A 12,242-nucleotide genomic window follows, 5' to 3' on the forward strand; every position below is an offset into this window, starting at 1 on the left:
CCACACATTTCTCAGTTTGGTGCAGAATGACAGACAGCTGGATGGCGGTGGCTGCTAAATTTTGTAGAGCTCAGAGAATACAGCTGACCTCCCTATGAATTTCAAAAACACACATTTTAGTTTTAAACAAGGGGTCTCCAAATATTGGGGGGGGGTTGTAGTTTATCCAGAAATGCGCACAGGCCCCCGTGGCAATCGCTTACCCGCGATTGTGTGTGTTGGGGTGCGTGCGCATGTGCACGTGCGTGTGCGAGGAGCCACTTTCAGTCCTGGAGAAAAGCTGCACCTCACAGGGTGACTGCGGGAGTGATTTTCTTTGCCTTTCAAGAGACCTTCCGCCTCACAAATGCAAACACAGCCGAACTACCTTTCCTCCAGCCTTAATAATAGTTTTGTGAAAGCCCCAGGGACTCTCCCTTGCCTAACCTTCAAACCAGATTTACAAGTCAAGGAATGTTAGAAATGAATTAATTACCCCACTAAATGCAAGCGAGACACAAGTGCACATAAAAGGGAAGAGAGAGGCTCTTATTTCCCATGCAGAAAAGGTTACCAGAGAAATGCTCCTGAATTATTCTTCCTTCCATCACATCTCCGTCGCATTTGAAAGCCATATGCACCAACTCATTTACATATTTTCTGAGAAGACAGGCTGCCTGTGCCTCTCCTCTCCCCTGCAGATGCACACACACAACCCTGCAGCAGAGATGCATTATTCTTCATCACTTTCAAGGGTGCACAGGGAAAGCCCTGTCTTTCTCTTCTGCAATGGGCTTTTAATTGCCTTCTTGATGCAGATGTGATGTTTTGCTATTAGTTCCAGCATCTGAGAAGGTAAATGTTTACGTGCCACGTGCACGTGACTGCACACTTTGCTTCTGCATCCCCGTCATCAGCCCTGACTTTACCAACTCCACCAACTTCTCCAGGAAATCAAAAAAAAAAAAAAAAAAAATCCCCACAACCAGTTTCTCTTCATTGATCTCCCCTGTGAACTGACCTGGCTTGGAGGTGGAGGGGTGGTGGTGGTTAAGGGGAGGCCTCGATTTCAGAGGAGGACTCTAGAGAAAAAAGAAAAAGAAAAAGAAAAGCCTCACCCCACTCTTTCAAGCATTTGACTTAAAGTGACACAACAGGTAAAGAAAAAAAAAAAACAGGTAAAGAAATGTTTTAGACACACATGCACAGGGAAATTGGTACCAAATCTTTTCTGCCTCTAACTGTACTTTTAAAGGGCTGCTCGCAAATAAATACTAGAAAAGTAAGTTCAAGACTAAGGGCGATGTTATGACAGTCCTGTAGACTTTGCTGCTTTAGAATGAAAGTTTCAAGCTGTAACAAAAAAAAAAAAAAAAAAAAAAAAAAGTCTCTGGAGCCACAGTTTATCCAATATATTGAATCCAGATTTTGTCAACCACAAAAATGTCATCCCAGAGACCATATGCAGAAACATGTTTTCTTCAGAACTTCTAAAGTGGAAATCAAATATACGATGAAGACAATTAGATGAAATTTGGAAAATGCCAAACCCAGGAGACCTGGGGCAGCTTTAGACTGGGGCCCGTTTGGGAAAGGGATTCTTGCTTCCCAGGAGGTGGGCGGTGGGGCGGGAGCTGTGGGGAGCTCCAAAGTGGGGTATTGCAGCTGCCCAGGATGAAAAAATCCAGAGTATCTGTGTCAACTGAGTGGGAGGGGACAGGACTGCTTTTTGATCTGCAGTGTTGCAATGTTGCTTTGTAGGTTCCCTTTGTATCTGATCTTGATAGTTCAAGTCAGGACGATAACGGTCTCTGCCACGTGCTCTGCCACCGTGCACGGATCAGCATGATGATGTGTGCTTGCAGCCACAGGAGGGGAAAGGGCAGTTTTCACAGCTTGGGCTGGGCACACATGAGGAGGGAGACCCCCATGGCCTTACATTGGCAGTTCAGGCTGGCATGGCCTGAGGGGGGTGTGCCCTGGGGCCGGGGTGGCCTGCTGGTCAGTGGTCTGGCTGCAGCTCTGCCTCTTGGCCCTCCTTGCTGTGCTTCCTTCACTCTGAATGGGGAGAACAGTGCCCGCTCTTCCGATTTGCAGTGAGGATTACAGAAAAAGCATATAAAGTATATTTTGGAGAAATTGGTTTTCTTAGCAGGTACGGGGGTGACCTGAACAACCTCACACCTCAAGCTCTGGGAACTTCCTGTCTCCTGCATGCACACCAGTTTTGACCATGCCAGTCCTAGAAGCCGGTGCTTCAGGAATAATAATAATGGCTGAGGTTTGCTGGAGCATTGACTCCTGTGCTAAAGCACTCCTCAGAGCTGGCCTTCTTGAATCCTCACAATAAGGAAGGGGCCAGGTCATCTCCCAGTTGTGGATGGGGAAACTAAGTCACAAAGGAGCTGAAAGGTCACCTCTTAGGGAAAGGGATTGGAGCCTAGGTAGTCTGGGTCCTGAGTCTCTATAGCCCCTATGCCCTACAGTCTAAAACTGCCCCCCACCTGCAGTAGCCACCAACCAGGGGCAACTACTTATATTTAAATCAGTTAAAGCTGAATTTAAAATTCCATTCCTCAGTCACACCAGCCACATTTCCAGTGGCTGATAGCCACCTACGGCCAGTGTCCCCCGTACTGGCCAGGGCTGATGTAGAGTGTCTCCTACACTGCAGACCACCCCTCTCAACAGCACAAGTTCTCCCATTGATACCTCAGCCCCGGGGACAGACGGCCTATAACACAGGGTAAATTCAGTAGTGATGATCCACATGTGAAAGGAACCCTGGGCTCCCCAGAAGGGCTGCCCATACCCTCTCCATTAACCAGAGCATTGAAGTGTCCATTTCCAGGTCACTACACGCTGGTCAGATGAGAGTGTGGGAAGGGGAGAGGAGTGGGTCAGTGACTAGAGCTAGAGAATGTCCTAGAATGTTGGTTCAAAGGGAAGATGGAGCAGAATCCCAATCAGAGGTGGGCTCTGACCATTAGCAGGTTCCAGGTCACCTGCTCACTTTCTTTCTGCAGTTGGATTTTGGTCTTAAAAATGAGGAGTCCTGCTCCACAGGGAAAGCCTACTGTGAACCCAGAAGGTTTGCTCTGAAGACTCCCCTCCTTCTCCCCATCTGGCTTCTCACTCCAGCTTGGCCACCAACTTGCCTTGTGGCCCAGAGCAGAGCCTCCGACCTCTGGTGTCTCTGCCTCCCCCTGTGTCATTGGGAAAGGGGGCCACCACGCAGCACCCTGCAAATCCCCTCTCCCTCCTCCGCCCTGCCAGTTGTTATCCATGCAAAGGGAGGCCGCATCTCGAGTATGAAACATGACAGGCACAGTAGCTTCGTGCAACATTTGTGGAAACTCCTACCCTGTGCCAAGTTCCCCAAGCAAACTCAATGTGGAATAAGTGGGTGACTGAGCCGTGGAGGAGCCTGTCCTCGATGAAGTCCCTGGAGGGAGCCTCCACTGGGGAGTCTTGCAATGACGGCATGCTCTCCACTGACACCAGTCCTGTCGGGGAGTCAGGCATGGGGTGAGGAAGTAGCTTATCAAAGAGGTGAGTTCAGGGCAATTAGTCTCAGCTTGATCCCACAGGGTGCTCTGGAGACAAGTTACTCGGCAAAGTTTTCTCCCCACTCCCTGACCCCCAGAGCTGAGAGACCTAGGCTGTCTGAACCCCACATCCAACATGCATTGCCTGTGCTCATTCGTGCATTCAGTAGTTCAACAGCCGATGCCCCTGGTGAGTCTGTGGTTATGGCTCCTTGGGCACCTCCAGGGGTGGGGTTCCCTCGGGTGGGTGGCGATCTCCTAGAGGCGGGCGCCTGGGTGAGCTGTTAGCAGCTGGGGTGGGTGGGTGCATCAGCCAGGAAACCGGGATCGGGGTGGGCTCTACCGTCTTTGCTTCTGTGGTTCTCCCATCACCGAAAAGAAGGCATTCTGTCTATATTTACCGAACTTTTTTCAAGCGAAGGTGTATTGTGGTTCCTTCTAGAATTTATCGAGCTCCCCGAGATAGCCGCTGACGTGTCCTCCCCAGGAAGAAATGAAGCCATCTGGTTTTGTGTCTAGTTAGCCGGGCCGTGATAAATGGCAGCTCAAAGGTTTCAGGCAGCGGTGGAAAGTCGCCTCATTAACAAAGTGCAGCCCCGCATGTTCTGAAGCAATCCATCCCAAAGGGGGCTGCATTAATTAGAAATATTTTCATTCAACACGAGGCTGTAGCAGAACATTTGGCCGTCTGGAAGCAGGAAAGAGACACTCAATTGCCCAGTTCACCAACGTGCTTTGCAAAGCCTTGGTATTGACGTGTCCCTAAAAGACAAAGGCCCATAAACACTGTGCATTTGGCCTGCTGCAAACTTGACTGAGTTTCTAACGTAGACCGCTTGCCCTGTACACGCAACACTTCTCTAATTAGTCCAAGTATTCCTTTCTAACAAGGCAAGGCAGCCTGGGAGGCTGGAAACAATTCTTTCCCTGCCAGACTAGAAAGAAAGGAGATGTTTTGAAAGAGCTACCCTTGTCTTTCATGGTCCAAATAGACTTGTGTCTGTGTCTTCACATCTGAGAGAAGCCTCTGGCCTCAGCTTTTCTGTCTATCAGGCCTCAGATGTCTCCAACCGTGTTGCAGCAGCTAAATTAAATATGACCATGATTAGGAGAACAGCAATGTGACAGCGCGTGCCTCTGCTTCATGCAGCTGGAGCCGGGGCCCCGGCAGCCCTGGCTTCTCAAGTCTGAACCCCGGATCTGTTGGAAGCCGTGCTGGGAACAGCACAGGAGGCCGGGTGGGAGGGGGAGTGCCAAGGGACCTGAAATTCAAAATCCCAAAGGCAGTGGGGCTTCGGGTTAATAGTGCTTCCCCTGTCAGCCTCAGGGTCGTCAGGCACAAGATGGGAATAATAATACGCCCTCTCAGAGCTGTCATTCATAAGAATAGCAAGTGCACAGGGTCGGGGGCGGGGGGTGCATAGCACGTGTGTTGGTTGGTGTCATCGCTAACCACGGTGACATTACTGGCCTGGGGATGCTATGGGGCTCAAAAGCAAAGGCCTAGAAAAAGAGTCTTTCTTCATGGGGAGCCATTTATTTCACATGCATTTTCTGGAACTTTCTCATCAGAGGGTGTTGACATTTCAGCTTCCGGTCTCAACCTGGAGGGGAGCCCTCTGCAGAGCTATGGGTGGGAAGACCTCCACCTGGGAGTTGCATTGTCGTGTCTCCTACTTGGGAGGCTTTGGTCGTGAGTGGGGGGCCGGGAGGGGGGTGGGCAGCCCAGCTTTTTGCCGGGAAACGTGCCTCTGTCCCTGGAGCTGAGAGGCTGAGTGCCCCACACTCTCCACAAGAGCTCCCGTGGCCTTTTCCGGAAGGCAGAAAGGCTAAGAATGTAGGAGTAGAGGTCAGCTGGTGACCCCAGAGCTCAGAATTCTTGGACTCTGATCCTCCTGCTGATAAGATGTAAATGGCTGTTAAGGAAAAAAAAAATTCCTCGAGAGAGGGGCCAAGGAGGGCTCCCACGCTGAAAATAACCTTGCCTTCTCTCCTCCTTGGGTTCAATTGCTTCCATCTTTGGACCCTTTTCTACCTCGTTTCTCAGCTCACATATGTTTGCATGGGTTTAATTAGGATGAAACGTCCGTGATTCACCATGCTCTTTGGCAAATGAAGAGAATAAGCACAGAGGAGAGGGCAGGAAACCGTGCTTACGTCCTGATCACCTGGGATTCATGCAAATCTGTTTCCCCGAGGCTCCCCGAGGCTGCGTGGGATACCTGAAAGAGCAAAGCGGGGGAGACGGCCTCCTGGGGGTGCCACTCCGGCACTGGAAGGCGTTCTTCTGCTACAAGAAGAGCTTCGGCAGGATGACTATGGTTAATAATAGTGTATGGTACACTTGAGACTTGCTGAGAGTAGATCTTCAGTGTTCTCACCGCACAACAAATTAAACAGGTGAATGTGTGAGGTGGTGGATGGGCCAGTTAGCTCAGTTGGAGAAATCATTTCATGGTGAACACGTACATCAGAGCGTCCCGTTGTACACTTAAATCTGTACCATGTTACTTGTCAGTTGTACCTCCATGAAGCTGGGGGAAAAGGAAAAAGAGCTCCTACTCCCTCTCCAGAAGGCCCCTGTGCCTCCCACTTCCATCTTGCTGACCCATATAATTCTTTTTGCAAGAAGGAAAAGGCCATTAAAAACACTTCCAGACACCCACCTAATGGACCAAACGATTAAATCCAACCACGTGCCTCTTCAGCTCAGCTATCTTGTCGAAACATGGCAAAATGAGCATTTGTCTCTTATTGTAAATGAAATATTTTCAAGGCTGCTCTAATTTGGAGAACAAGATTGATTGTGAGCTTTCCGACTTAGCCAGGCACAGGGGCTCTGCAGCTGTTGGGTAGCTAACTAAGCAGAGGCACCAAAAGGTCACCAAGCCATGGAGAACTGACCCAGAGCCTGGCCTGAAACACAGGAGAGGTCATTTGAATTTCTAAATGTAAGAAAACAACATTGAAGGGGGGGATCTTTTTTTTTTTTTTTTTTTGTAAGTAGGCTCCAAACCCAGCATGGAGCCCAACATGGGCTTGAACTCAAGATCCTGAGATCAAGACCTGAGCTGAAATCAAGAGTCAGACGCCCAGCCCACTGAGCTACCCAGGCACATCCAAAGGGGGCCTTTAAAAAAATTTTTTTTAATTAAAATAAAATTTAAATTTAACTTGATTTTAAAGTGCCATTTTTTTTTCAACCAGATCCTTCCCTTCTCCTGGAGTTAGAAAATTTCTAGAAGATTCTGAAATTAACAAAGGCATAATATTGGAATGATACAGTTTATAGGAAATGGGACTTTATTCTTCTCTGTGAGTTTAGGGGAAAATCACCTCGGTGCTCCTTATTACTCATTCCTGCCTTCTTGGCAGTGGACCTAATGCTTTTCCCATCTTCTCCTGTGGGTAAATGACTCCATACATCTGGGTGAAGCCACAGTAGTATCCAGGCTTGGAATTCCAGGAGTGTGTTCACTGGGGCACCTCCATCCCATGGCAAATGCCTCCGTCCCATTCCCAGATGCAGAGGCAAAGCTGTCTGGAAGTATAATGCATCGGGCATGAAAAAGTTGACAGATAAATAGACACAACCCAGGCCTCAAGTTCTCCCTTGAGCACCATGAAGCAGAGTCCACGTCTGGAATGGGCAAAGCCACAGAGACTAAGCCATTTAGAATATGTCTGACCCAAATAAAGAGAAAGTCTGATAGAGATAAGATTACAACTGTCCCTCCGAGTCTGGACAAATTGCTAGATCCATGGGGTGAGTTTTTCCTTCTCTCCTCCTTTCTTTCTCACTCTATCCCTCCTCTTCCCCCTCCATCCCTCCCTCCTTCTTTTTTCCTTCTCTTTTCCCTCCTTCCTCCATTTCTCGGCTGGAATATTCCACTTCAGTTGTTTATATAGCTGAAATCAACTGGCTAATTGTCCGTTTTCCTCTCTGCTTCGTAACAAGCAGTGTCTTACCTGAGCTAAATGCTTACTCACACAAGATAATAAGAAATACCAAAAGCCACAGAAGCATTTAGAAGACAAACAGGTTATAAAATTGCCTATTAGGGATCTAATTTAAAATCATTTCCGAAAGGTTCTACATTCTTTCCCTCCACTGCCAGCTGCCACCCCCTCCTTAAAATTTCCAGCGTTACATGCAAAATGTGGGTGTTTTCAAAGGTCAGGTCCACGAGGCTCACTTGGAACCTCAATTACTTTCTCATGAAAGGAAAAGCGGGCAAAAAAAAAAAAAAAAAAAAGGCACCAAGACATTCTGTGGAAATTTTAATTAGGTACCAAAAGGCAAATGCAAATCTTAGATTTTTCCAAAAGGTAAGATAAAATTGCTTACCCAGAATACCTGTTGCTGGTAATGCTCACTGAGGTTAAGCAGGGTGAGTTGTGTGTATGAATGTGAAGAGACACCTACCTCTGTGGCATAAACGTGCTATTATATACGAGCCAAAAAACACGTTCAAAAGATTTTTGTAACCAAATGGAAAGAAAAATGTGTTATTTTCATGTCATGTTAATGTGTTTTTTTCCCTGCCACTAATTATGCTATTTCAAGAAAATAATTGGAATTGGCTAGAAGAAATTAAGAATAGAAACTTGCAAATTATATAACCTAATGAATCTAACTTTTGGTAATGAACCTAGTTGCTACTTAACACGCATCACTGGAGCCTGCATTAAACAGAGGAGCCCTGCTAATTCTTTTAATTCAACTGAACCATTCTTAATAATTCATAATTAAGTCTGGCTCAGAAATGATAGTCTCCATGGCAATATTGATTTATTTGCTTTTTGTGTCTCTGCCAAATGTTGGAAATGACAGAATTCTGAGACGCAGAAGGCGAGTGCCATCAACAAAGATCACAGGAGCAAATGAATAACAAAGGGCTTTACCAAAAGTCCGTTCTCTCTTAACTTGCAAGAGAGAGGAGATATAAAGTGGCAGAAAACGGAATGGGGGGCTTATGGGCTCACCACTTAGGTTTTAGCATGAGATAGCAACGCTGAGCACGTCCTAGAGCTGGAAAAATAGAAGCCCGTTAAGATCTGTGTCTGCTGCGTGAGAGCAAAGGTCTGCGGAAGACTGGACGAGAGGCTGGCCCCGCTCACCCCACCTCCAGCTCACTTTCTGCTTGAAAGACCATCAAAGTCTGCACTTAGAGAGAAAATGACTTGAACGAGGACAAATTCAAAAAATGCCCTCTTTGGTCTTCAGTGCTTTCTCCTCGGGCCCTTTAATTGAATATGCTCTAGGCTCCAGAATGTGTGCTATTCACATAGACTTGAAAAACCCCCAATTGCCCTCCAACTGTGATCACTCGTTTTTTTTGCCTGGTCTTCATAAAAATGTCATTCTGCTCAGGCTGAAACACTCCCCAAAGACCCATCATCTGAACCCTGAACTCTGACACCAAAGGAAATGAAGTCGGCTCGACTGCACGGCTCACAACACAGTGCCGTTATTTTTAGAAAACGTAGTCATGAAAACAGTAATACTTATAATAAAAGTAATAGACTCAATTAAAGTCTATCTTCAGAGATATAAACAGGAGTCAAACAGTGTATAAGCATCGTATTTTAAAAGTCCAATTAAGAGCCTGCCTTTAAGGGGATTGGAAAAGAAACTCAGGGCAGAGCCCGTGCCGGCTTGAACGTGCTACTTCTTGGAATGCTGCGTCCCAAAGTCAGGCTTTCATTAACTCTTGAGTCTCTTCCGTTTGTGATTTACCGTGCTTTTCCCTTTAATCCCTTCCAGCCAGTTGGGCAACAACACTTTATTGAATGGGAGTCTGATGTGTGTTGAATGGCGTACTAGAGGCTTTTAAATATGGCTTAAAATAGTCCAAGGCCAGCGACATCCTCCAGATGAAATTGCTGAAGCATCACGCGGGCAGACACCGTGCCAGGCCGCCTCTAGGTGAGGCACGTCACGTGGGAAACGTGGGTATAAGTCATGCACACAACTGCACACGCGCCACCACGTCACCGGTGTCCCACGATGAGGCTCCAGGCACTGAGCGAGCTGGTGATGTGCGGACACGGTGGCGAAGAAGCCGACAGACTGGCTTTGAGTCCCACGCTGCCTCCAGCCAGCTGTGCCGATCTTGGCCAAAATCGCTGCCCGTCTCTGAACCCCCATTCCTTTAGCTGGACCATGGGGACGATTGGCTCTGCTCTACCAGCTTCCCAGGGCGTCGAGTCCCAAGACCAGGGGAGATGTGACAGCAAGAGGGTCAAGTGTAAAGCAGATCGCAGTGTCCCGGCTCTTCCTCGTACCTGCTCCCATGGGTGACGTTTAGCACTTACTGGGCCTCGAATTCTTTATTTGTACAATGGAGGTAGCAGTAACCATCGGTCTCGTAGGATCAAGGTAGGCTGGCAGGAAGTGCACAGACTAGCACTTTTCCTTTAGCAAGTATGCTTTGTTGAAATGGAAAGTGAAGAAGAGATTGTCCTCTTCTCTCTGAGAGAACGTGACTTACGTCCATAAAGTCAGGGGACCTTTAGAGCCTCCCGGGAGGCCCCTGAAACAAACCCCAAGGGACAACGTGGCCATTGTAAATGGTGTCAGCTATGTAATTTTAAAAATGACATGTCACTGCCACAAAAAGTGGAACAAATGAATTTTCTCTCTCGGATACATGGATGGCTATCGGGCAGTCTGTCTACGTGGGCTCACACGACACGGAGACAAGCGGAGAGCTCGCGTTCATTCACTGAGAATCAAGGTTGGTCGAGCCCCTGCTGAGTGTGGAGTCCTTGCTAACCACAGTGTGTGTAGGGGGGACATCTGGTTGAGAGCTGCCCTGGATCTTCACGGAGCTCACAATGTAGACAGGGACTATGTGTCCAGAGAGGCCCAAAGGGGCTGGGAGCCCCCATGGACAGGGTGAGGTGTTTCCTGGGTGTGGAGTAGGCAGGAAGGACTGGAGAAAGGGTCAGCCACTGCAGGCAGGCAAGGAGCCAAGGCATGGGGACACGGCGTGGGTTGGGGGAGCCCACCAACTCTCCCACATGGAAATGTGGAAGATAGTGGTTGAGTCATGAGGAACCTTGACAGCCATGCTAAGGACCTAGGATTCACATGGAGGCCGCGGGAGGTCAACAGAGACTCTGAGCAGGAGCAGGAGGTGAGCTCCTCTCCACTCTTGGGTGCTCGTCCTGGGGTGAGGAAGGCTGGACCAGGTGGCCGTGAGACCAAGGCAGGAGGCCCTGAGCAGGGGTTAGAGGTCTAGCAAGAGACCATCGGATTGGCTGCCCCTGACCCAGGTGGAAGTCCCTGATCGCCAGCACAGCGTCTCTCACTCTTGGCTGAGACAACACAGAGGGGCAGTTTGGGGAAGGGGCTTCTCCTCACCAGCAGCTCCTGAGACTGCGCTGTGCTGGGAAGACCCAGAGTGGAGACAAGGACAAGGTTTATTTGTGTAGGAGGAGACTGGGCAACAAGCAAGGGCTGTATCCCCTTCCTTCCCTCCTCTTGACTTCCTGGAAGTGAAGAGAAGGGTGAAGAAGCCCTAGTGTGAGGTCCTGAGATGAGATGCAAGACAAAGTGGCGTCCCTTGCAGGACCAGGAAAATCACCCCATCGCCCTACATAGCAGGGCTGCACGTAATGAACGCTGTGCTATTCAACTCACGCCGAATAAATTAATTGGCAGAGGAGCATATGGAGGGATGCATAAATCCCTCATTGATATGCGTTATTGGAAATCAGGGAACTGATAGGGAGAAAGATCGTGTGGGCGTCTTCGGCGACCCCACGGTGGTCGTAAACGTCACACAGATCCACAGGTAGCCTTGGGAAACGTCCCTTAACCCCGTTCCTCTTGCTTCTTCTTGCACTTTAATTCAAAAAAGCTATTGATGGCCTGGCTCAAAGATCCCTGTTTTTCTATTCAAACAGCTTTCTTGAAGTTTGGAAAATAGAAAGTATTCCTCTGGGTATAAAGAACACACATTTCAAGAATGAGGAACCTGGCAAAGTGAAATTAAAAAGTTGGCTGTAGATAACACAGCTGTCAGGCACGAGTGCTTTATCACCGAGGTTCTTAAAACTAAGCAGTAAGTAAAGGTTTCTTCCACAGGGCGCCGGGGGCCTATTAGCCCCGCTCTCCCATCCGGGCTCTCCGCGCTCCTCAAACATCGCCTCCAACACCTGCTCAGCCTCGTATCTGATACCGTTTCTCTCCTCCTCGCTCCCTCCTGCCCTCCTCCCTCCTTCTCCCTCTTTTTGAGCAAGCCAAGCCCGAACACCTACTTGCCATTTGTACTCCGAAATAGCTAAGATTTAAAGTGTCAACAATATCTGAAATATGAAACAAATCAACTGCTTCCGAGGCAGCAACAGCAACGAGGCTGCTGCTAGTTACCAAGGGCCCCTGTCAGTCACCGCTGACGGCCGCGGATGCATTCGGATCACGGGCGCCGGCCCCGGGGCAGCCCGAGGAGGGGGGTGAGCCTGAGCCGTGCCATGATGTATAATGCCGCAGGATGCAATGACACTTGCAAGTGGAGCGTTTTTCAAATTTCATAGGAAATGATGATTGCTCTTGGCATGGAGACATTTGGATCTCCTTTCTCTCCCGAGGACACAGTTGTGCTCAGACTGAGTTGGAATAAACATGCAGCTGGGGAGGGAAGGGATGAATTTACGACTTTCCCTCATATGCAATGTGGCGCGTTTGCACAGAGGCAATTAGCACGG

Source organism: Canis lupus, chromosome 24 (genome assembly GCF_011100685.1).
Source record: "Canis lupus familiaris isolate Mischka breed German Shepherd chromosome 24, alternate assembly UU_Cfam_GSD_1.0, whole genome shotgun sequence".
In the NCBI taxonomy this organism is placed as follows: domain Eukaryota; kingdom Metazoa; phylum Chordata; class Mammalia; order Carnivora; family Canidae; genus Canis; species Canis lupus.